The sequence below is a fragment of the Castor canadensis genome, chromosome 9 (genome assembly GCF_047511655.1).
Source record: "Castor canadensis chromosome 9, mCasCan1.hap1v2, whole genome shotgun sequence".
NCBI lineage: Eukaryota > Metazoa > Chordata > Mammalia > Rodentia > Castoridae > Castor > Castor canadensis.
The window spans coordinates 16,656,863-16,684,143 of record NC_133394.1 but is presented as its reverse complement, the minus strand read 5'-3'; the positions used below and the strand labels follow the sequence as shown (position 1 = coordinate 16,684,143).

Here is a 27,281-nt window from a genome sequence, read left to right as displayed (position 1 = left end):
ACCAGTACTCCTTTCTTCTTAAAATTCACTTGGTTTTGCTGCTATCACTGTAGCCTGATTCAGTGTTTTCCTCTTGGTTGTGTTACTACGTTCTTTGTGTCTTTGCTGACTCCTTTCTCCCTTGCTTCTTTAAAACCCTCTCCAAATCCTACTCCTGAGTCTTGAATTTCATGCTGAGTACATTTCTTCTTATGGGTTACCAATCACTTCTGATTCATCTTTACCTCCAGAGGTGAATGAGCCTCCAAACCAGAAAAGCAAAGCCAATACCGCAAGGGTTATTACAGCCAGAGAACAAGTTTCTTGGGGCGGGGTGGGGGACTGGGGGGAGTTCAAAGGAGAGTGGTTGAGCTCTTTTCAAGCCACACTCTCTTTTCCAAGGGCCACTTCTCATGTCAACTTACCTAAACTGGGAAATACTGCTATGGAAATCTTCCAAAAGATTGCCTTCATTACTTTTCTTTCCTACTTTTGTTTCTCTCTATTACCCACTCTCTCAAATGTAAGTATCTCTTCAGAAGCATCCTCTGTGTACTCAGCCATATATTCACCACCTCTTCCCAAAGCCACTCTCATCAAGCTACCTCCTTGCTGACAAATTTGGTAACCCTAGGTTTTTAAACAGGTTTTTTAAAAAGTAAGAAAACATGTAAAAGTGCCAAACACTTAGCCAGGTAAATAAAGAGTATTCAATAATACTCCCTGTATCAACTCCAGCTTGCATTTTAAAGACCACAGGAATGGTTGTCAGTGCATGGTCACGCACAGGCATGTAGGTGGGCAGGAGTCTGTTTTTGTCATTTCCAAATGGTGGTTCCATCTATTCCTTGCTTTCTTCCCACAGAAGCCCCCAGAGATGGAGCTCACTCTTATTTCCCCTTTAAAGGAAAAAACTTTTGACTTGCTTCTATACAGCCCCAAGAATCTCTAGAAATCTAATAGTCGAAGGGAAAAACAACTCTCACTAAATTATGGGTCAGGACGTGGGGTATTTTTAGTGTGTGGTGTATGATCCTAATGGAAACCTTTGAGAAGAGCAAGCAATATTGTAAACACTGATGTGTTTCTTTCTATAGAACAAAGAGCATTTGTATTGCAGTTATATCTAGGTCTCATTGTTGGAAGGACAATGAAACTAGTGCTTCCCTAAGAATGATATTTTACCAACTGCAAATATCAAGACCTACCTGGCATTCACCCAGAGGGAAAGCTCATTGTTTCACTCATTCAATAAACATCCACTGGGCTCGTGCTGTGATGACAGTCCTACACTAGACCCTTGTAGACAAAGCCCTGAAGGAATTTCTAATCTGTTAATGCAGACTAGACAACTACGTGGATTATGCACCTGATCACCTTCCAGTGACGTGTGGAGAGATGTATATGGCATTTTCAGGACTGAGGAGAGCAGGAGATGGTACATGTTTAGAAAGATCCCAGTGTCTTCCTGGATATGCTGTTTGAACTGAAAAGGTAAGTAACATTATGACAGGTAGAGATCAGGAGAAAGAATTATGGTCTGAGAGTAGCAGGAACAGAGAAGGAACACACTGTCCTGCATAGGGAACCATGGATAGCCTGGTTCAACTAGAATGTACAATGTCTGCAGGAAAGGAATAAAACAAGTTTGGAGAGAGAGGTAAAGGGCAGAACGTAAGTAGTCTAGATTTTCAAGCTAAGGCAATTGGTTTTCATTCAGTAGTAAATGCAGATCCCCTGAAGGATTTTGAATAGACAGGCTCTGTCCCGTGCTGTATAAAGCCAGTCTCTCTTATAGTCTTAGAAACTTGCTCATGAGTTCATTAAGATCCTCACCATTTATTGCTCAAATTGTCAGCATGGTAACCAGTCTCCCATCCCAAACTAATGGCCTAGGAGGTACTCATAAATAAGTATATAGTTTATTGTGTGATAACTATAGTTAACCCACCAAAATCTGCTGTGATCTTATCTTTGCCAGGTTTTTTTTTTCTCTTATTGTATTGTAAGCTCCTTGATAGCAGAGACCATGACACACTAGTCTGTGTACTCCTGCATCTTAGCATAATGGTGACATGTAATAGTTCTCCATGACATTTTGCTCATGGAGTGAATAGAAAAGAGCATTCAGACAGGAAGACCAGACAACGGGTTTTTAGAGTGAACCATTGAGACACAAAAGCTTGAGCCAAGTTGCACCATTGGAAAAGGACATGAAAGACATCACACAAAGTTTAAGTCCTAAAACTCATTCTAAATTGATAGTTAAAACAACAATCTTGTTCTTATTATAATCTTATCACAGGCCCTACAATAAATAATGACTTGTAGAAAATTGAGGAAACATAATTTGTTCTCCTGCCTTGTATGCATATTTAGGTTAACTCTCTACACACAAGCATATGTACATACATACACTGTCTTTAGTTTCTGGAAACATTGCTGCATTTCAAGAAACAAAAAATATAACAATGACCAAAAAAGTGATGGAAACCGAAAGAAACAAATGAACAACACATTTTTCAAAACAGATAAGAAATAGTAATGATTCACAAAACATGCTTAAAAAATAGTCATAGCCACTAATCTAATCTTTTCACCCCCAGAAAAGAAGTAGTTCAAATTATCATCAGCATTAGAAAAAAAAAGTTATTAGAAAAGCCAAACTCCACAGTGGACCATAAATGTAGGCAAACATATGGAACAATAGGACTTCTCATTCTTTGCTAGAGGAATACAAATTGGTACAGCCACTTTGGAATACTGGCAGTTTCTTACCATACACTCCAGTAACTGTGCTCCTTGGTATATACAAAGGAGTCAAAATGTAGCCCATGCAAAGCATGCACATAAATTTTATAGCAGTACTGCTCAGATAGAGCTTTATGATGGAATATTATTCAGCACTAAAAATAAATGAGATACCAAACCACAAAAAGATATGGAGGATACTTAAATAGATATCGCTGTGTGGAAGAAGCCAATCTGGAAAGGCTACATATTATGTGATTCCATTTACCTTCTTAAGAGGTAAAATTATATAGACAGTAAAATGATCAGAAGTTACCAGGAGTTCAGAGGCAAGGGAAGGAAGGAGGAAGAGAGCACAGGTGGAACCCGGGATCTTTAGCACAGAAACTATTCCCTCTGCTACTGTAATGACATACATGTGTCATTATACATCTGTCCATCCACAAGAATGTATAGCTCAAAGCATAGACCCTAAAATAAACTAGGAACTTTAGTTAACCGTACTATATCAATGTTAGTTTTTCAACTTAATCAAATATTCCACACTAATGCAAAATGTTAGCAGTGGAGGAGCGCTGTGTGTGTGTCAAAGGGGTGCAGTGAGACTCTCCGCACTTACCAAAAATAAGTAGACTTTGTTCTGCACTATTATACTTACCCTTTGACTAAGCATCATCATGAATAAATAGCAACCTATCGATCTGTATCAATCTTCATTCAAACAGAAAAACATTGATCATGTAAGCTAGAGGAACTTTACTATCAAGGATTGATTACATAGGTGAGATGGGAGATGAGAAATCAAAGGAAGTACAGATAGTAACTATTTGGGACCTAAATAGAAAGTAGCAATAGTCATTTACTCAAAATGCCAGTCACTTTTATCCAGTTTCGATGTCATTTCTTATACTATGTACTCCTCAGAAACCCTCCATCTTATGAAGGGTCACTTGCTTACTTGACACCTGAGTCACTCAGTGACTGTCTCCTGGAAGTTGGCAAGCAGAGAGTCTAGCTAAAGACATTCATCTATACTGAGAAGGAGAGGAGGAAATTCAGATTTTCTAGCTTCCAGTGAAAGTTCAGGCATGATGAGGTAAAAGTTAAAGCTATCTCACAAACAAATAAACAAAAAAACATTTTCTAAGCCAGTCATAAAAGATATTCCAAAACAGAGGTGCAGAGCAAAATGGAAGACTAAGAGTTCTCTGACTTCACTCACTCACACATAGAAATCCAAATAGGAACTATACTGAACATTCCAGAACTCAAGAGTGAGGCTGGGATACCCATTGGATCATAGAACTGAGAAAAACCATGAACAAGTAATATGATGAATGACTCTCGCTGACCACATTGTCCCTGCCTCAAGTCAATGCAGAGATATCCACAGAGAATTCCCCTGGACCTACAATTCTATAGTGAAAAGTGAATTGGAGGCGGATCTTCAGCTTTCACCACTCTGAGACCCTTTCCAGGAGGCTCATGCCTGTCTTATCCCACAAGAAACATGGGGAAACAGCTACAGAGAGAAGCCACCAGGAATCAGTTAGAAACAAAAAATGGGAATGAGGCTCCACGTGATCATTTTAAATTATCAAATAAAAGAGCAATAACAACAAAAGGATGAAGAAGTCCTCCAGGGATTACAGGACGTAGTCAAGCAAAGTAACCTTCACGTAACAGCATTTCTAAAAGAGGAGAGAGAAGACAGAAGGAAGGAATAAGAACTATGTCATATTCAAGTAAGTCCCAATAAAACTTTCAGTAGATCTCTCAGTAATAACCCTGGAGGCCAGTGATATATTCAAAGTCTTGAAGAGAAAAAAACTCTGTCCCCCAAGGACAATAGGCAAACCTGTCCTTCAGAAATGGGGGAGAAATAGAACCTCCCAGACAAACAAATGCTAAGAGAGTTTATCACCACTAGGCTTGATTTAGAGGAATTAAACAGAAACAAGAGTGCTATTTCATAACAAACATATGAAAATTTTAAAAACCAATGGTACAAGTAATGAAAAGTCATCCTCAAAACTCTAATACTATAAAGATGGATTGTAAAGAAATTTTATCCCTAGTAGGAGTTTTCAAAAACAAAACTATTAAAAATAACTATAGCTACAGTAAGTTAAGAGACACAGACAAATGTAAATTTTGACAACAGAATCACGAAAAAAAGGAGGAGGAAGGAGTAGAAGTTTTGTATCTCATTAAAGGCAAGTTATCAGCTTACTATAAGGATAAGATATTTTAGGTAAACTTCATAGTAACCAAATGCAAAAATTTTTGATAACTGCACAAACTATTAAAAAAGAAAGATTTAACAGAGAAAACCATCAAACCACAAAAAAGAGGAAGAAAGAGTTTCTTGAGTATTCTAGATATCAATCCCTTGTCCTATGTACCATTTGGAAATATTTCCTACCAGTCAGAAGGTTTTCTTTTAATCTTAGTGATTGTTCTCTTTGCTGTACAAAAGTTTCTTAGTGTGATGTAATCCCATTTGTAACTCTTTTACTTTGTTGCCTATGATTTGGTGATCCTATCTAAAAAAAAATCAGTGTGTATGCCAGTTTCTTGAAGTGTTTCCTCTGTGCTTTTTAGTAATTTCATAGTTTCAGGTTTAAGATTTATGTCTGTAATCCATTTTTGAGATGATTTTTGTGTATGGTGAGAGAAAGGGATCCAGTTCCATCCTTCTTCATATATGTATCCTATTTATTGAAGAAACTGCCTTTTCTCAAGGCAGGTTCGTTTTTTGTGCTTTTGTCAAAAAACAGTTAGCTGTTATGAGTATGGATTAACTTCTATGTTCTCTATTTTGCTCCATTGGTCTGTGTATCTATTTTCATGCTGGTAGCATGCTGTTTTAGTAACTATAGATTTCTAGTATGTTTGAAGTCAGATATTGTGACATCTCTAGCTTTGTTTCTTCTTGCTCAGCATCATTTTGGCTATTCTAGGTCTTTTGTGTTTCCACATGAATTTTAGAATTATTTTTTCCTATTCCTGTGAAGAAAGTCATTCGAATTTCTAAACGTATCACAATGAATCTGTAAATCACATTAAGTAGTGTGGTCATTTTAACAATATGTATTCTTCTGACTCGTGAACATAGTAAATCTCTCCATGTTTGTGTCTTCTGTAATTTCTTTCAGCAATGTTTTACAGTTTAGTAGTAGAGATTTTTTACTTCCTTACACACCAAAAAATACCTAATCAAAAATGAGCTAAAGGACTAAATACTTCTTAAAAGAAGACATGCAAACGGCCAACAAATACACGATGATGTGCAATTTCAGTAATCATCAGGGAAGTGCAAATCAAAACCACAATGAACTATCGTCTTACCCCATTTAGAATAGCTATCATCAAAAAGACAAGAAATAACAAATGCTAGTGAGGATGTGGAAAAATGGGAACTCTTACACACCGTTGGTAACACAAATAGGAGGATCATGGTCCATGCCAGCCCTAGCATGAAGTGAAACCATCTCTCAAAAATAACCAATTCAAAAAGGCCTGGCAAAATGGCTGAAGTGTGAGAGCACCTGCTTAACAAGCACAAGGCCCTGAGTTCAGCCCCTAATACCCCAAAAAAAGAAATAAAACCCATTCCAACTGATATGACCAAAATCCCAAGAACCATGAGAGATTACTATGAACAATTGTAAGCTGACAAGTGGAACAAGCTAAACACAAGTCATGTATAAGCTACCAAGACTGAATCTGGAAGAAATAGAAAATATGAGCTGACAAATAAGAAAGGACACTGAATCAGTAATAAAAAGTCTCCACCAAAAAAAAAATATTGCCCAGAGCTGAACAGCTGCACTGCTGAATTCTACCAAACATTAAAGGAAGAGCCAATTATTCCTAAGCTCTTCCAAAAAATTGAAATAGAGGGAAATCTTCCAAACCCATTTTGTGAAGCCAGCATTAACCCTGATGCCAAAGTCAGACAGGGACACAGGAAAATTATAGATCATATCCCTGATGAACCTGAATGTAAAATCCCCCAATAAAATACTAGCAAACCAAATTCAAGAACATGCAAAAAGAATTAAGCAAAATTTGTCCCTGGAGTGCAAGAATGGTTCAACATACAAACATCAGTGAATGTACTATGACACATTAACAAAGGAAGATAAAAATTATGTGATCTTCTCAGATGCAGAAAAGGCATTTGACAAAATCCAGCACTCCATGGTTAAAAATATCTACAGATTAGGTATAGAAGGAATGCACCTTAACACAATAGGGTCCATATGTGACAAACCCATAGCTAGCATCATACTCAGTCGTGAAAAGTTGAAGGCTTTTCTGCTAAAGTCAAGGATAAGTACTTCTTTCAGCAGTACTGGAAGTCCTAAAAAGACAAAGGAAAGAAAAAGAAGCAAAAGTCATCCTATTAGGACAAGACAAAGTGAAATTGTCTCTATTTGATGATGACATGATCTTTTGTTGAGAGGGCAGTACTTGAACTTGGAGCTCTATGCTTGCTAGGCTCTGGCTTGAGCCATGTCACCAACGTCTTGTGTTTTAGTTTGTTTTCAGATAGGATCTCACACTTTCATCCAAGCAGTACCTGGACCATAATCTCTTACCTACACCTCCTGAGTAGCTGGGATTTTAGACATAAGCCACCATGCCTGCTGACATGATCTTATATACAAAAAACTATAAAGACTACCCCCAAAGCTCTTAGAACTAATAAGCAAATTCTATACAATTATAAGACATAAAATCAGTAGGACAATAATATCAATCATATATAATCAGTAGCATTTCTGTTAAAATTAATCAATTAATCCAAACTTTAAGAAAATAATCCAACTTAAAATAACAACAAAAAATTTTAAATCCTAGGTGTAAATTTAAACAAGGATATAAAGACTTGCACACTTAAAACTATAAAGCTTTGATAAATGATACTGAAGAGCAAATACAAAAAATGGAAAGAACTCTCACATTCATAGATTGAAAGAATTAATATTTTGAAAATGCCCATGCTACCCAAAATGATCTACAGATCTAAGGCAACCACTATCAAATTTTCAGTGTCATTTTCACAGAAACAGAGAAAAGTAATCCTTAAAGTCTTATGGAACTACAAAAGACACCTAGTAACCAAAGCAACTTGGGGTACAAAAGAAAAAAAAAAAGACAAAGCTAGAAGCATTGCAGTCCAATTTCAAAACATATTATACAGTAATTATAATTTAAAAACAGCACAGTACTGACATAAAAGCAGACACAGTAATTCATGGAACAGAATAGAAGACAAAGATAAATACATTAATTTACAGTCAACTGTTTTTTGGCTGGTTGGTTGGTTGGTTTTTATTTGGTTGTGTTTGTTTTGATTGTTTTGTGATTGAGAAAGGGTCTCTCTGTGTAACCCATGCCAACATCAAACACTCCATCCTTCTGCCTCCTTCTCCCTAGTGTTGGGATTGCAGGTGTATTCCTTCGTGCCCAGCACAACTGGTCTTTCACGAATCTTCTAGGAAGACACAATTAATGCTATTTGGAAAACTGAGCATCAACTTGCTGCAGAGTGAAATTAGACCCTTATCTTATTCTATAAACAAAAATCAACTCAAAATGGAGGCAAGACTTCAATATAAGACTTGAAACTGTAAAACTATTTCAAGAAAACATAGGGGCAATTTCCATGACATTGGTCTGGACAAAGAATTTTTTGGATAATGACCTTGAAAGCACAGGCAACAAAAGGAGAAACAGACAAGTAGATGTCATCAAACTAAGAAGCCCCTGCACAGCAAAGGAAAAATCAACAAAGTTAACCAAAAGCACACAGTTGGAAAGAAAATATTTGCAAGCCATTCATCAGATAGATATTAGTATCCAAGATGTATTAGAAACCCAGACAACTGCATAGCATGAAATTATGTAATTTTTTAATTAGTGATGACAAGCATTTGTTCATGCTTATTGGCCATCTAGGTGATTTCTTTTGACAATGTCCATTCAGGTCTTTTGTGTATTTATAATAATATATTTCACTGAGAGAGTAAATTTCAAATGCTTTATCCTAAAAAATGATGGGTAAGTGAGGTAATATATATATTAATTGGGTGGATTTAACCATGTACATTGAAGACATATCAATACCTTACAGTGCAACTATGTACAATTATGATTTGTCAATTAAAGTTCATAATGAACATTTATAAATTAAATTATTTTTTTAAAACACAGGTACAAGGAAGATGTCCAGGCTGTAAGAAAAAATAGAAGGCATTGGAATGAAGTTTTAAAAAATTATTTACTAAAACAATCCATCTGAGACTTTTTCCAATGTGGCCGGGACTTAGAGAGCTGTTGATTTATAATTCAGCAAATTATTTCAATAGCAAGCCTTTTATTCTCCACATTTTTCTATTTCAATTTCCTGAGAATTTTTTGCTTTCATTAGTTCTAGAACTGAGGTGGGTAACTGAGCCCTCATCATCTATTTGGAGGCATTAGCACAGAGTCATATGAAAATGCATGTTTGCATATGTGTAAGCCAGTGTGGGCCCAAGAATGTTAGGTGTAAGTACGGACTAAAATCTTGAAGGGAATTTTATTTGATTCTGTCTTGGGATGAAATATGAATCTACTCATTTTTGTATGTCTATTTAATAGTAAACTCTCTGTAACCATAAAATTGTAAGAAATACATTTCATTTTGTAAAAAGTTAACTCAAAGGAAAATCACTGTCAGGAAGAGACTTGGCAGATTGTGTGAGGAAAGTTCTAGTGTAGAGGCGAGTGATAAATTGTACACGTTGCAGCAAGGCATTTTGTATTTTGGTTTTAAACACTCACATGGACCATTATTTGAACTATTAAAAACTGTGCACACACCATTAACAAACCACACATGTACACAGTGGATGCAGCAGGTACAGAGAAAAGCTTATTGTTCATAGCTCTGTTTCAGCGTGGTAGAACACTTAGAGGTAATTATGGCACATCAGAAAAAAGGGTTTCAACAAATGGTTCTCTGTACCATGGTTTCCAAACCTGGCTAATTGTGACATTTCTATTTTTTGGCAGGTCTGAGAGGGGCATGGTTTGGGATTAATTTCTTAGTGTGTACTTTCCACTTGTAAGCTAGTTATTAGTAACCATGCCTAACCAGGAAATCCTAAAGAACCATCAGAAATTATTGGTTCTGCAAAAGTAAAATCTAACCTGATGGTGACTTAAGCAATAGTTTCACCATCTTCCTGACTAAGGAGTAAATATCCCCTCTGGAGTGCTATTTACAAGCTATAAAATCTTGTGCTTAGGATAAGAGACCTATAGATCATCTGGAGACTTATTTTATAGACAAGGAAATAAAATTACAGAAACTTAAGAAATGAAGAAGTGTTTTAAGTATTGAATTGCACAGAACCTGCTTCAGAAGTGAACTTCTTCCTGCATGTACAAGCCTGTCTCTCATCCACAAGAAGGAGTATTCTTTAAATCCAATAAAAAAAAATTAGCAGTTCATCCCGCATCTTGTTACATTGCAAATCTGTGCTTGAATGAATATGCACTTAGGAGAGAAAAATCCTTTTTCATTCCTATTACATGCAAAATTCCTAAACTAACACTCACAAAAATAAGTACTATGTAAATACTACATTAATTCAAATGAAGAGATTGAATGCTTATTTCTTTCCTCTTGTTAACAGAGGGAAAATACCCCAATTAAGACTTATCCCTTCTTATTTTATTATTTATTTATTTTTGGTGGTACTGGGGATTCACCTCAGGTCCTTATGCTTAGTAGGCAGTTGCTCTTCAGCCATGCTCAAACCCTTTTTGCTTTTAGTGATTTGGGGGATGTATCTTGTATTTGTGCTCAGGCCAACACAGATCACAGTCCTCCAACTTATGCTTCCTGTGTAGCTGGGATGACAGGCAAGCACACCACGGCCAGCTATTTGGTTGAGATGGCGTCTTACTAACTTTTTGCCTCGGTAGGCCTTGCACCACTATCCTCCTGATCTGCACCTACCCATGTAACTGGGATTACAAATATGACTAACTGTGCATGGCAAGAGTTGTTCTTTCTAGAATTTAGCAGACATTTTGGAGTTAAAGACATTTTTACACTATCTAAACTGTATTTTAACATGGATTTATTTCTGGATGGTACAGTACTCTATAGTCTGTCAGGTATTTAGATCATCTTCTAATTTTGTGTACATTGTTTCACTTGATCCTTACCAGAAAACCTTTGAAAGAGGATGATATTTTAGGTCTTTGTGCATACAGATGAACACAATGGGTAGCAGAAAGCTAAAGTAGCTCAAATTGAAACTCTTACAAATGATTGATTATCCAAGTCTACATCAGAATCATGCAGTGAAGCAGGGGCTGCTCAAAAATCAGACCCCTAGATCTCGTTTGAAGGAAAAGTAAAGTGGGACTTTACAATTCAAAAAAAAAAAAGTTACCTGCATTTTGTAAATGAAGAAGCCAACCTTGTAAAGGCCCTAGGCCAAACAGCTCATCCAGACAAATCTAGGGTGGGAGGCTTTGCCTGGTTCAGGTTTTTCCATGCCAGCACAGTAAGTCTCCCCTCTATAGAAATGTGCTCAGCCTGGAGCCTCTGATACTGCAAAAGATTTGCAAATACCAGATGTGGTACTTTCTTATAAATACAGAATTAGCTCCTCAATGGAGCGCCTTTAAAACAAAAAGTTTTCTCTTGAACCACTAGGTTAAATAGGCAGGTTGCAGGTGTTTTAAAGCAGGAACACTAGGAATTGGTGCTGTGGACTCCTAACTCCTCTCTCCATCACCAGCCTCTCATTTCATAAGGAGCTTAGCATCTTCTTCTATCTTTCTACCTGTTCCACTTCCCCTGCCTTGGAGGTACAGAAGCTCAGAGGCAGACCATTCCCCATTCCTTCATTTCCTACAGCTGTTTGGAACAACATGGTCCCTGAGATCCAGCGAGAGCTGACAGCTGCAGCCCGGACAAGCTCAGAGTTCAGGCTGCCTCTTCCTGGGAATTCAAATCTAGCTAACTTAAGAAAGTGAGCAGGCAGAAATCCTAAGAAAAAAATCTGCTAAGAAGAGTCAATGGGGAAAGCCCAGGCCTCAAAAATCATCTTTCTGTAAGACCCAACAAATATTTCTACCTTTGTATACATGCATCACTCAAGTAGAATGAGAATTTGACCGTTGGCATTCTTTGTTCTTTCTGTCCCTCCCCTGCCCCCTCCTCCGGGTTCTCCCTGACACCTCCATTAAAACGATAAATGGAAATTCCTTAGGTCTGTTGATGTGGAGCAATTATGTTTGTTGAGATCCCTGTGATGTGTCTGAGTTACAGACTTGAGAATAATTTACAGCTAAGAGATTCATAACAAATACCTTTGATATTTGGTATACACACACATTATATTTTTGCTGGAGATGTAAGGAACTCTGCATACCCTCCATCCACCCTTAAAGCCATGGCAACCATAGCTTGCACCTCCCTGAAACTAGGTGCATCAGGACGAGCATGACTGCAACCCGAGGGAGGGCGTTTTCTGTTACATAACAGTAAACTGCAGATGAGTGCTTATGACATCTGGAGAGGTCAGAGGAATGATAATTGCCTTGTACACATTGAAGTCAGGAGAGAACAGAGCTTTAATTAACATAATGAGCTTTCTAGAAGGGAGAAAGTTGCCAAAATATACACCCAAAAAGAAGCTGAGACTCTCTGAGTAAGATCATGAAAGAGCGGTTCGGAATTCATCCTTCCCAACGGGCTTACTCTTCTGGTTCCAGATCACAGGGTTTAGTGTATCTTGCCATTAAGTCCTCATTGCTGGGATTATTACAGTGGTCCTCTAGTCCTTTCAACTGAAGGAGAAATGCTTCACTAAATATTTAACCAAGAGAAAAATAAAATAACAAGTAATGTCAAACTTGTGTTTTATTTTGGGAAATAAAAGCTTTAAATTGGGAAACTCTTCATTTTATGGTATTCAAACAATCCACTAAATGTGACTGGACTTTCCATTGAGGTTGGATTGTCCATGTGCGATTGTGTAATTTTATGTATTTGTCATCACAAAGAAAGAATTATGCTTCCTAGAATAATGAAAACAGCGGCCATGATGCTTGCTGGTACGTTCAATTAATAAATTGAAAATTTACTGGCAGATTTAAAAATTTTTTAGCCTACCTTCATGTGTTCTGAAATAAAGAAGCATGTTGGCTGTCTGTCAGTCTTCTGTTCTACTGACCTGTCTTTTCTGCCTTTGCTGCCATGCTTTGGTGGTAAATCAATATTTGATAGGAAAATTGTACTTGCTCGGTTTACTCGTCTGCATGGGCTGTTCTTTTTCTGTGTTGTGGGGAACGGTGTATTGTGTTCCTCAAAAGATCTGGCTATGAATTTGTTTAGAATGTATGAATTTAAATCATCTCATCTAAGAATACAGACAAATCTCCTTTGATTCAGATAATCCTTCTTTATTGAAATTTAAAAATTGTCTTCAAAGACAATTTTTTTCTTCTGCCCAGAAAGTGTGAGGCCTGAGTTCAAACCCCACTCCTGCTTTCCCCTCCCCAATATTATATAGCTATATATACACACATACGTACACATACATCTATACATACACACATACATATATATACACATATGTACATCCATATAGATGTATACAAATATATGGGTTGTTTTTTTTTGATACTGGCGTTTGAACTCAAAGCTCACACCTTGAGTCACTGTACCAACGCTTTTTTGCTATGGGTTTTTTCCAGATAAGGTCTTGGAACTATTTGCCCAGGCTGGCATTGAACCGTGACCCTACTGATCTCTGCCTCCCAAGTAGTTAGGATTATAGGTGTCAGCCACCGGCTCCTGGCTTTTCCTCAGTTTTACCACTTTTCCCTCAGTGGGAGGTTTGCTCAGAATTATCTGGTCACCAATACTGGAAGCTGAAGCCTTCCATCACTCCCACCTTCCTATGGGAAAAGCACTCTAATAACCACCATCTGCTAAGAAACAAGAGGACAATGGAAATGTTAACAGTGTGACGATTAATTATCCAAACACCAAAACAATGAAAAAAGTGCCATGGAAGGGAGATTTTGCAAATACACCAGCACGAAAGTGTAACAGTTGAAAACCAGTATTGATAGCAAAACATCCTCCCAGAAGAAGACAGACTCCAAACATTGATTACAGTAACTTTTGCTAGCCAGGAACAGTTGGAAGAGAGAAGGAAAATCTCTCTTGAATTGTGTGGCATTTGTCCTCAGTGGTCCTGGTCACTGACTAAGCAGCATGTCTCAGACTACACTTGAACAACCATCACTGCGGGATGGAAGAGGTACTTTTTTTGGTGGTACTGGGGTTTGAACTGAGGGTCTCACAAAAAAAAATTTTTTTTTACTAGCACATTTACTTGTACACATTATTGGGATGCAGTGTGATATTTCCATACATGCAAACAGCATACTCTGATCAAACCCAGTCTCCTTTTGCCACCCCTCCCCACACCTTACTAATCTCTAGTAATTGCTATTTCTCGTTCTGATGAAATTTTAGCTTCCATGTGTGGCTTATCTTACTTAATATAATGTCCTCCAACTCCATACATTTTGCTAAGAATGACAGAACTTTATTCTTTATGACAAAATATATTCCATGGTGGTTGTATACATTTTCCTTATTCATTCAGCTATTGATGGGCACAGAGGCTGGTTCCATGCCATAGCTATTGTGAATAGCTACACACAATAAGCAAGGTATACAAATATCTCTTTGGTATGTTGATTTCATTTCCTTTGGATATGTATACAGAAATGAGACAGCTGGATCATATGGTAGATTTAGTTTAGGGGTTTTTTAGGGGGGTATCTCTATACTGTTTTGCATAATGAATGTATTAATTTACACTCCCACTGTGTATAAGGGATCCTTTTACTCCACATACTTACAAGTATTCTTCTTTATTTGTTTGGTTTTGATAATAGCCATCCTAACTGTAGTTTTGATTTGTATTTTCCTACAAGCTGATATTGAGCACTTTTTCATGTATTTGTTAAGTCATTTCAGTTATTTCTTTTGAGATATATCTTTTCAGTTCATTTGCTCATTTTGAAATTTGGACCATTTTTGTTGTCATTATTTGAGGTCCTTATAAACTCTGGATACTAACCCTATGTCAGATGAATAGTTGGCAAATATTATCTTCCATTCTGTAGGTTGTCTCCCATTCTGGTGATTATTTCTTTTTCTGTGCAGAACCTTTTAGTTTGAGGTAATCCCTTTTGTCAATTTTTGCTTTTGTTTCCTATGCTTTGAGGGTCCTGTCCAGAAAATCATTGCCTGTACCAAGTTCTTAAAAATTTCCCCTATTTTTTCTTCAGTAGTTTCAAGACTGAAGACTTATATTTAAGTCTTCAAAACATCTTGAGCTTACTTTCTAGCACAATGAGAAATAAGAGTCAAGTTTCAGTCCTCTGCAGTGGATATCCAGTTTTTCCAGTAATATTTACTGAAGAAGCTATCCTTTTTTAAATGCATATTTCCCATCCCTTTGTAAAGAATCAGTTGCTTGTAGATGTGTGGGCTTACTTATGGAATCTCTTTTCTGTTCCATGGGTCTATGTGTCTGTTTTTATATCACCACCATCCTGTTGTGATCGTGACTTGAAATCATACATTGTGATGCCTCCAGCTTTGTTCTTTTTGCTCAAAATTACTATGGCTATTAAGGGTCTCTTGTGCACCCATATGAATTTTAGGATTATTTGTTCAAGCCCCTTGAAGACTGTCATTGAGGTTTTATGGAGACTGCCTTGAATTTTAGGTTGCTTTTGATAGTATGAGCATTTTGCCAATATTAACTCTTGTAATCTGAGAACATAAGATGTCTTTCCATCTTTTTGTATCTTCTTCAATTTTGTGCTACAGGGTTTTATCATTTTCATTGCACATGCATTTCACTTCCTCAGTAAATTTATTCCTAAGGTCCTAAATTCTGTGTGTGTGTGTGTGTGTGTGTGTGTGTGTGTGTGTGTGTGTGTGTGTGTTTAAGTGTTGTAAATAGGATTGCTTTCTTGATTTCTCAGAAAGTTCATTATTGGTGTATAACAAAACTACTGATTTTGTGTTGAGTTTTGTATCCTGCTGCTTTGCTATGTTTGTTTAACAGTTCTAATAGTATTTTAGTGGATTCTTTAGTTTTTTCTAGAAAAAGAATCATATCATTCTACATGCAAAGATAGTTTGACTTTTTCCCTTTCCGTTTATATGACTTTTTCTAATTACTCTCCTAAAACTACTAGTACTATATGGAATAAGAGCAGTAAGAATGACACCTTCTTTTGTTCTTGAACTTAGAGGAAATGCTTTCAGTTTCTTCTCATTCTGTATGATGTTGACTGTGGGTTTGTCATATATATCCTATATTATGGTGATGTATGATTCTCTCATACCTAATTTGTTCAGCCTTAATCATGAAGGGATGCAAAATTTGATCAAATGCTTTTTAAGCATCTGTTGAGATGATTATATTATTTTTATCTTTCATTCTATTGATGTTGTGTGTAACATTTATTGATTTTCATATGTTGAACCATCCTTAAATATCTGGGTTGAAACCAACCCATTCAAGGTGACCTGTTTGATGTACTGTTGAACTTAATTTGCTACTCTTTTGCTGAGAATTTTAAGTCAGTGTTGATCAAGGATATTGGGCTACAGTTTTCTTTTGTGTAGGTTCTTATCTGGTTTTGGACCAAAGTAATGCTGGTCCCATAAAATTAGTTTATAAGGGCTCCCTCCCTTTAAATCCCATGGAATTGTTTGAGAAGATTGGAATTAGTTTTTCTTTAAACATTTGGTAAAATTTAGCACTGAAGCTATTCAGTCCTGGGCTTTTTATCATTGGGAAAATGTGTTACTGATCTAATACCACTACTTGCTTTGGTCTGTTCAGTTCTTTATGTCATTGTGGTTCAATTTTGATAGGTTCCATGTGTCCAGAAATTTGTCATTTCTATTAGATGTTCCAATTTATTAGTGTATAGTTAATTAGTCCCTAATGATTTTTTGTATTCTGTAGTATCTGTTGTAATGTCTCCTTTTTCAACCCTAATTTTATTTGTATCTTCTCTCTTTCCTTTGAATAGTCTGGCTAAAAATTTGTTGATGCCATTTAGCTCTTAAGGAAACCTACTCTTTGTTTCATTGCTCTTTTGTATTTTTTAGTGACTATCTAATTTATTTATTCTCAGATGTTTGTTATTTTTCTTTTTACTTATTTTGGGTTTGATTTGTTTCTACTTTTCTAAGTCATTCAAATGCATTGATAGATCATTTATTTAAAATCTTTCATTTTATTTAGACATTTATTGATATAAAATTCCTTTTGCTTTAGCTCCTAAGTTTTGGCATGCTATGTTTCCATTTCATTTGTTTTAAGAAATTTTTTAATTGTCCTTTTTATATCTTCAGTGACCCTTGTTTGTTTAAATTTTTGTTGTTCAGCCTCCAAGTATAATTTCTAAAATGTCTTTGTTATTGACTTTTAGCTTTATTCCATCATAATCATAAAAGTTAGTTTCCAATTTTTTCAAATTTGTTAAGAATTATTTTGTGCCTATTATATGTCTGTTCTTAAAAAAGTTCCATGCTTTGATATAAAGAATGTGCATTCTGCAGCTGTTGGGTAAAATATTCTGTCACTGTCTATTAAGTTCATTTGATCTATCATATAGTTTAAGATTTTTTTTAATATTTTGTCTGGATTATCTGTCCATTTTTTAAAGAGGTGCTGAAGTCCCCCACTATTATTGTACTAAAGCCTATATATCCTTCAGATTTGATAGTGGTAGTTTCATAAAATTGGTGTTCCTACATTAGGTGCATATAGATTTTTAATCAATGTATTTTCTCCTTGAATCAATCCTTTGATCATTACATAGTGACTTACTTTATCTCTTCTTACACTTTTTGCTTTGAAGTCTATTTTGTCATATATAGAAATAGCTACTCTTATTAATTTTAGGTTTCTCTTTGTTTAAACAATTATTTTTCCATCTTTCACTTTCAGGCTGAAACTTTCCTGGTAAAGTGAGTTTCTTGTAGGCAGCATATTGTTTGCTTGTTTTTTGAAATCTACTCAACCAGTCTGTATCTTTTACTTGGAGAATGTAATCTGTTTATGTTCAAGGTTATCATTGATAGGTAAAGGTAGGTCATTTTGTTGATTTTCTTCTTATTGCTTTGCCTTGTCTTTTTTTCTTCCTCTCTTGACTATCTTTATAGTATAAGGGGTTACTGTATTAATTATGCTTGGCCTTTTCCTATTTTTATTTTGTGACTTACTCTTCTAGTGCGATTTATACTTTCACATGCTTCATGATAGTAATCTTCCTTTCTGAATGCAGGACTACCTTAAACATCTTTTGCATACAGCTGGTCTGGTAGTCATGAATTCCCCCAGTTTTGCTTATCTTTGAAGGACTTTATTTCTTTGCCATTTCTGAAAGCTAAACAAGATAGTATTCTTATTTCAGTTATTTTGTTTCAAGACTTGGATTATATTGCTCCATTTCCTCCTGGCCTGTAGGGTTTCTACAGAGTAATCTGCCATTAGTCTAATGAGGATACACTTAAATGATTTTTGGTGCTTTTCTCTGGAAGATTTTAGATTTTTTTCCTTTGTACTTTCGCAAGTTTGACTATAAAATGCCATGGTGAAGATCTTTTCTAGTCATGTCTATTTGAGGTCTTACCATCATCTTGTCCATGGATGTCCATATCATTCTTGAAGTTAAAAAAAATTCCTGCTATTATTTCATTGGATAGGCTTTCTATGTCACTAACATTTGTCTTCTCACCATCAAGTAGCTGTCTTGAGTAATTGTCTTCTCACCTTCAGAAAATTTGGATATTTGTTCATTTAATGGGGTCCCAAAGGTCTTAAATGCTCTTTTTCTCTTCCTTCTTTTTTTTTTCTTCCTGACTAGAATATTTCAAGACTCATCTTCAAGGCCAAGTATTGCTTCTTCCACTTGATCTAGTCTGTTTTGAAGGCCTTAACTGTATTTTTTATTACATGACTTCATAAACTTTTTATTTCCAAAATGTCTATTTGGTTCTTTGGCTGAATTTCTCATTCATATAACTGCATTATCTTCCTAACTTCACGTAACTGTGTATTAGTATTGTTGTGGACTTCTTTGAACTTTTCAAATGGTTCTTTTAATTCTTTATTAGGCATTTAATTCCTGTTAGTTTCTTTGGGATCTGTTACTAAAGGGTCATGCTCTTGTGGAGGCATCATATTACCTTGCTGAGTTTTTTTTTCCTCATGTTCCTAAACTTAAGATTGTTTTCTCATCTCATGGATTTTTGCCACTTTTATGGAGTGACCATCTTAGCAAGCAACTTTCTCCTGAAGATGAGTCTTAGAGAGTCTTTTATGCAATATTGGGTTTGTTTCTATCTGCATACTGTATTGTACTTTTCCTGTAACTTCTTTGTCTATTATCAATGACTTTGGGCACAGAGCATACCATGATTGGTTTGGAGAGACCAACTGTCTCTGTGGGTTACACAGAGTGTAGGACCTTCTAGCAGTTCAGATGGGTGTGGTATAGACATTAGTGGGTGTGGGGTGCTTTCCATGTGGCTACTCTTATAATGGAGTGGTGGCCTTTGGGGGTGATGAGGGTTTCCTTAGGCATTGTTTTCAGTAGCTCTGCTACTAACAAAAGCCTTGCCACTGGCAGCCCCAGCAGTCACTTTGCTTCTGACCAGTCAGTGCTTTAGGTCCAGATGCCATGCAGGAAGAGACAGTGGCAGGAACCACAACACTTCCTTCATGGTGCTTACACCCAGTCCTGACAGCAGAGAATAGTAAAACAAGGTGTGGGGGTGGCATAGCAACAGAACTATGCTGGTCCATTCTCCCTATGACAGTTCACATCCAAGAGCAAGACTGGGGCTTACAATGTGCAAACTTCCTCTAGGCCCACTTTGACCATGCATATCCTGCCTTTAGTCCTGGCTCTAGGATAAGTCTACATGTGGCTGGCCATGCCCTTGGTCTCAGAAGACAAATTCTGGGTGAGGACAAAAAGAAGGGAAGTGTTCTGACTGCCTGTTCTTAAGTATGGTGCATTTCCAGCACCCACAGTTTGCTGGGGCTTTCTCTTTCACCCTTACCCCTGCAAAGGAGAGATTCCTCTTCCCCTGGATGTGAAGCTAGGATGGCAGGTGGGTGTATTTTGTTTCTATTAGTGTGCTGTTGTCCCAGGTCTCAGAATCTTATCTAATTCCAATCTCTTCCTTACTAATTTCCAGAGTTCTCCCATGTGGTTACCCACCCCAAAATGCAGCTCTATATCTGTGAGTTTGGATTTTCAATGTAGAGAAAGATGTGAGTGCTGGGTACCTCTATTCTCCCCTGTTGGATCTGCCTCCCCCTCCACCATTTTAAAATTATTTGCTACTTTATAATTTTTGCAATAAAATCAGTAAATTAATTTTTAAAAATTTACAGTTACCAAATCTCTAAGAGTTACATGAAAACAACAAACTTAGTAAGTTTTCCACTAATTATATTATTCTTTAACCCACTAATCTGATGTATCTGAGAAGAATTTGCCCAAATTTTTCTAAGTAGAATCATCCCTAGGCTTCAAATATGCATTTTCCAAGTGTGAATAATTTAAATCTAAAGAGATTATTTCAGGAGGATAGAACAACTGAAAGATAAGACTTATAATGAAAGTTATTTTTTTTCCTTTTGACAAAAAAATGTTGTAACATAGAATTCTCACACACTTGAATGTAGCTATTTCTTTATCTTTCCCACACAAAATAGAATCTAGCAAGGATTATTGTGGCTCCAGAGACCAGATCCTGGATCCCAGGTTAATCCCCAAGATCTAGCCAAAACCAAAGCTCTCTTCTAACACTCTTCATAACCTAAATTTTACCCAGTCCTAAATTTATTTCCCTGGAAAGTTTGAAATTAGACTACATCAGATGCCATTCGTTACACTAAGCAATGTTTGCTTTTTTCTGAAATTTTTGAACACTCATGTGCTGAAGGGAGTGTTATTAGTACACTATGTAGAGTGTCTAAGCTTTGTAGTGAGTAATGTTTTCCATATCATGCACATGATGAGCAGATTATCTACTGAATAGGGAATACTACTCTAAATAATTTTGAAGGTCTCTTCCTGAATATAAATTAAATGATTCTAATTCCAAATATATAAAGCACATCATTGATGCCCTTATCAGAGAGTAAAATTTGAAGTTTTGATCCACAGAATGTTAGAGCAAAATATTTCTGTACCTGATAAAATGACAACTGGCATGGTTGGTGGCTCCCAAGCCTGAACTTAACCCTAGTGAGGAACTAACATATACGATAAAGACAATGGGAGTGGAGATAAGATGATGGAAAATAAACCAAAAGTCATTCTAGTGTGAAATGATTACTTTTTTTCATTCAAGAAGGAGACAAAAAACAGAAGCCTTACAATGAACAAGGAAAATGAATGTAGGTATGAGCCCTAGAGTGTTTAGTATAACCTCAAAAAGAATAAAAGTTAAAGTATAAGTTTAAAGTTGGAAGAAAATGTAATAGACTAGAAGATAAAAGGGAAGCACAAAGAAAAAAACAAAAATATAAGCTAACATGAAAGAACCTAATATATGTGACTATAATAAATACAGATTACCTAAATCCACAAATCAAAAGACTTTTAGATTGAACTAAAAAGGATAAAATCCACCAATACATTAAAAGCACATTAAGAGCAAGCAGCTGTAGAAAGGTTGAAAACAACAGAATATATCAAAATATCAAATAAAGACACAAGATGAAAGCTGAGCTTGATTTCAACTCCACCATATAAAGAGTCTGGGAATTGTCATTCCTGTCCTCACAAGAAAAGGCTGAACAAATGGAAAATCAATGGCTTCTTCAGCCCATCAGAGAAATTAGCTGGAAGAGAAAATTGCCATCACTAAATCTAGAGACAAATCCAGAGCCCCACAGCCAAGATCTGCTTACCTGGAGCAAAAGTCATGGGTGCCACAAACTGCTAGGAACAATTAAATAGCAATTTTGATGAATTGCTAGAAAATGAGTGGAGTGTGGAACAGCTTGAAAGTAAGAAACTCCTGCACCCACATGTTTAAGTAGGAACTCCACTCAATTCTCAAGATGAAGATTGGAAAAGCCTTTTCAATGGCTCTATCAGGGAATGGGAAAGAGCCTTTTTTACTTAATTAGGGGAATGGGAGGGTTCTACAAGATAAACAATTATAAATGTCACAAACCAAAGACACAAACTCACTGAAACACTGAAATTTAATTGTAATAATATTGAAAGCACTCTTACCTCCATGGCTTACCACCACATCAAGTTTCTAGTATAATAATGATGGGTTACAGGTGAAAAAATTATTAGAAATAAACATTTTCTGAGGAAGTATACCTAGAGAGGACAAAAGCCAGAACACTAGAGGAATTTGAAGCTTCTGATACCTATAGCCACAGAAAACATTATACAAAGCCTAACTTCTAGACAGATGAACATAAATCCTCAACTGGAGGCATATTTACTACAATTTCTATAACTAGTTTTATGTCCAGAGTTCAAAAAAATTATAAAGCACACCAAAAGGCAATACAAAAAAATACAGTCTAAACAGGCAAAACAGTTGATAAAACCAGACAGAGGTATGACACAGATTTTGGAATTAGAAGAAAGGGAATTGAAATTGTCCATAGTTAGAATGTTAAAGGCTCTAAAGGAAAAAGTGGACAATGTCTAAGAACAAATGGGTAGTTTAAGGAGAGAGATAGAAACTCTGAGAAAATAAAGCACCATAACATACTTCGATAGACCCATCCTTAGAGTAAGCACAGCCAAGGAAACAATCAGAAATCTTGAGTATAAGTCAATAGAAATATCACAAACTGAAAAGCAAAGAGTGAAGCAAATTATAAAAAGAAAAGAGAATATCCAAAAACATTGGAGCAATGTTAAAAGCAAATTGCAGTGAAATCCTACAATCTTATGTTGCCTAGGCATTAATTTGAATATAAATTTATATTCAATTTCCAGTCCTCTACCTCCTCCCAATTCTTCAGGGTGATAGATTCAGTGTATGCCTATACAACTGTACCCTGGAGTCCTATGAGACAGCTATATACACCTCCTTGGCCCACCCTACTGAACCCCACATGCCACATGGACTATTCAGATATACTACAATCACTACCTCTCAGTCACAGAATAACATCATAAAACTCATGCTTGCTTGCTTTAAAAGCACAATTAGACCTCCCTGTGGTAAATTTGCTTGGGCAAAGGCATCGAACCCAATAAAGACTTCAATCCACAGCCCCCTCTCTCTTCTTCCCCACATACTGGTTCAACATGCATATCCAAAATGTATCCCCTTTTCCATTGGGTCTGAAAGGCATGTTTTCCTCTTCTCTCTAGGATCTGTGAGTAATAAACTCCTTCTGTTACTTTTTAATTACTGTTGTGCTGAGGGTACATTGTGACATTTACAAAAGTTCTTCTAATATATCATAGCTGGTTATTTCATGATTAGTTATTTCATAGTTGGTTATTTTTCCTGCCTCACCTTGACCAACACACCTGAACTTAACTGCTTTTCTGGTCAGGGCTTTCCTATGGAGTGACAGTCTTGTAGAAATAAATTGGGCACAGGTGTGACAAGAACTGCAATAGCATTGGTCAGTATAAGCAGCTTTCCTATTAGAGGGATACCTGGTCATGGATCAGATATTTAGGTATTAGGCCATCAGTCAGGATATGGAAGTATACCATGAAAGATGCATTGTTAATATCCATGACCAAATCCTTTGGATTCCCATCAGAGCAGGGCTAGAGAGAGAGACCTCAAGACCAAATTAGATTAGATTTCAGAAAAAGAACAAGGAAAAAAAACAGAGGTTAATTATTTAAATAATGATGAGTAATGACAGACACTAAATCACAGGTCTAAGAAGCTCAAAGATACAAAAAACAAAAAATAACCAGAGAAAAGTGCACATATAAATAGTAAAGAATTTTCTTCAAGTAGAAGGAAACTTAGAAATAAATATATTCTTATATAGACTATCAGAAAAGAAATGAAGGTACAATATTTTACCTTCATTTTTCTTAACTGATCTGAAAATAGCTGTTTAAAGTAATAATGAGTTATTACAGTATATGTGAAGCAAATGATAGCAATATCATAGAAATGAACAAATGGGAACAGAAATAGTCTGCTATAAAGTATCTGCATAGCATGAGAAGCAAAACAGTGTTATTTGAAGATGGATGTAGATTTGCTAAAAATATATATTACAAAATCTACAGAAACCACTACAAATAAAATTTTAAGAACCATACTGTATACTTTAATTGGAGATAAGAGGAATCATTAAAAATGCTCAATTAAAACCAGAGAAAAAGAAAAGGAAGCTTCTGACAATAGCACAAAATAGTTATAAGCATGATTGGTACTAACTCAAATATACTAGTAATCATTTGTAAGGTCCATGGTCAAACCATAGTGATTAAAAGACAGAGACTATCAAAGTAAATTTTTAAAAAGACTTTACTAAATATTGTTTAAAATAACTCAACTTTAAATATAAAGACACCAGGAGATTAAGAGTGAAGACATAAGAAGATAACACTGATCAAAAGAAATCTAGAGTAGGTGTATTAATCTTAGACAAAGCAGACTTCAAAACAAGGAAATTTGGATATAAAGAGTAGTGCTATGTAAATGGATAAATTCTCCTAAAAGATATAACCATCATAAACATGTAAATATCTAAAAGCAAAATGTAGAAATATATCAGACAAAAACCAAGAGAACTGCAAGGAGAAATAGACAAATACATAGTTATGACTGGAGACTTCAACACTCCTTTCTTAGTAATTGATACATCAAGTAGGCAGAAAATCAATGCAGCTATAGTTGACCTGAGCAGTACTATCAATCACTTGATCTGACATTTTCAGATTGCCCCATCCAACCACACAGAATGTATATTCTTCTCAAGCTCCCACACAACACGGACCAAGATAAACAACATGCCGGGCCATGAAACACACCTTACCAAATTTAAAACGATAGAAATCACACAAAGTATGTTCTCAGACCACAATGGAACCAATCAAACAAAAAAAAAATTGAAAAATCCCCTTCTACTTGGAAATCAAACAGCACATGTTAAAGTAGCACAAAAGCAAAAGAAAAAGTTAATATTTTAACAAAATTAAAAGTCAAGTACAAGTAACTGAAATTTGTGGGACACAATGAAAGCAGTGCTTAAAGAGAATTTCACAGCATTAAATGAGTAGACTATAAAAAAATGAAGAAAGATTTAAAATCGGTAGCCAAAGTTTCCACCACAGGAAGCTAAAGAAGGAACATTTAAGCCCAAAGTAAGCAGAAGAAAAGAGATACCAAAATTGAAGCAGAAGCCTCTGAAGTTCAAAACAAGAGAACAATGGAGAAGATTAATGAAACCAAAGCTGGTTCTGTCAAAAGAGCAATGAAATGAAAAACAGTACCTAAGCAAGAAACAAAAGAAAGAAGACACAAATTACCAATATTAGAATAAAAAGAAAGGCCGTTACTAGTGATCCCATGGTGTTATTATGATACTAAAGGAATATTATGAATAACTATGCAAACAAATTAGATGAAATGACTCAACTCCCACAAACACACAAATGACCAAATACACACAAGGAAAACATGACCTGAATAGTTCTTTATATATAAATACATTCAGTTAATAACCATTAATTGATAACCTTTCAAAAAAGAAAATACTTGGATGATTAAATGATTTCACTGATAAATTTTATCAAACATTTATGGGACAAATTCTACCAATTCTCCACACTCACTTCCAGAAACTAGAAGCAACAGGAACACTCTTTAACTCATTTTTTGAAAGTCAGCATTACTTGACTGCCAAAACCAGATATAACATTGTAAGAAAACAACAGACTATCATCTCTCATAAATGCTGATCAAAAATCCTTAACAAAATATTAGCAAATGGCATTAAACCATGTGTACAAAATTATATCACAACCCAAGTAGAATTTATTCCTATCAGGCAAGGCTAGCTCAACATTTAAGAAGAAATCTGTGTAATCTACCACATCAATGTATTAAAGAAGAAAATCATATAATCACATTAACTGGTGCAGAAAAATCATTTGACAGACTCTCATACCTATTCGTGACAACTTATGATCCTCAGAAAACTAAGAATAAGGGAAAATTTCCTCAGTTTCATCAATAAAACTTATAAAAAACCTCCAGCTAACATCCCACTTAATGATGAGAAAACATACTTTCCTCCTAAGAGCAGAAACAAGGCAAAGATACCCCGTTACCACTCTTATTCAACATTATATCGGAAGTCTTAAGTGTAATAAGACTAGAAAAGGATGCAAAAGTCATATAATTGGAAAAGGAAAAAATAACACTATTCACAGATGGCATGGTTGTCTAAACCAAAACTCCCTCAGATTGACTCCCCAGCACTCCTGAACTAATGGGCAGTGTAACAAAGTCTCAAGACACAAAATTAATCCAGGTGTCAATTATTTTCTCTGTACTAACAAGGAACTTGAAAATTTTTAATTGCATACCATATGTAATAGTACTCAATAAACTGAAATTCTTAAGATACAAATCTAGCAAAATATGCACAGACAGACCCTATATTTGGAAAACTAAAGAGTACTAATTTAAAAAATCAAAGGTCTAAATAAATCATTTAATGCAATTTAATACAAATAAAAATAGATTTAATGCAATCCCAGGTAAAAATCTCAGCAAGCAATTTTTTAGATAACAGACAAATTGATTCTAAAGTTTATAAGGCAAGGCAAAAGATGACAACTGACAGCCAAGAAATGACATGATCAGTAAATCTTGGGTGAAACCTTGCTTAGAAGAATGCCATTGTGTTGTACACACTGAGATGTATAATTTAATTCTGTATATCAAATCAACAACAAAAACCAAAAAAATATAGAATATAATTCTATAAATCTCCTTAGTTTTCAACTCTAGAAACTGAGAGTCTGAAAAATTAAGCTCCCTGCCCAGGTCGTGTGGCTGATCAGTGCCCATACCAACAGGCAAAACCCGAATTCAGACCACTTCATGCCCTTGCCTCCATTACAGACAAAAGCTTTTAGCCATGTAAATATCCTAGTTACATGGTGAGGGAGTTCAGTGTGGTATAAAAATGTACCAACCATATATTTTAAACCAACATGGCTATAGCTTAGATTTGGGGTGGGAGCTGCCTTGGGTTATATATCTTCCCAACTTCCTTTCCTTTTTGTACTTGTCTCTCTTGAGCTGTATGTATTACAGGAAGGGGAGGGTCTGCTTGTACTAGAAAACCCTTCACAACCACCACCACTACCAATATGGACACCTGATCCAGGCAAAACCAATGAAACCCTCTCCTAAGGATTGAGTCTTG

General features: G+C 35.8%; 2 long non-coding RNA genes across 2 annotated transcripts in view; one reads left to right on the top strand and one right to left on the bottom strand.

Annotated features, from left to right (window-relative positions):
• Positions 1-27,281, bottom strand: part of LOC141410835 (uncharacterized) — a 234,845-nt gene that overhangs the window by 44,173 nt on the left and 163,391 nt on the right. The window lies entirely within an intron of this gene.
• The window catches only part of LOC141410720 (uncharacterized), a 93,370-nt gene that overhangs the window by 2,493 nt on the left and 63,596 nt on the right, over positions 1-27,281 (top strand). The window contains exon 2 of the long non-coding RNA XR_012435510.1: positions 1,323-1,473. This is a non-coding gene — a long non-coding RNA (uncharacterized lncRNA). The remainder of the gene's footprint in view (positions 1-1,322; positions 1,474-27,281) is intronic.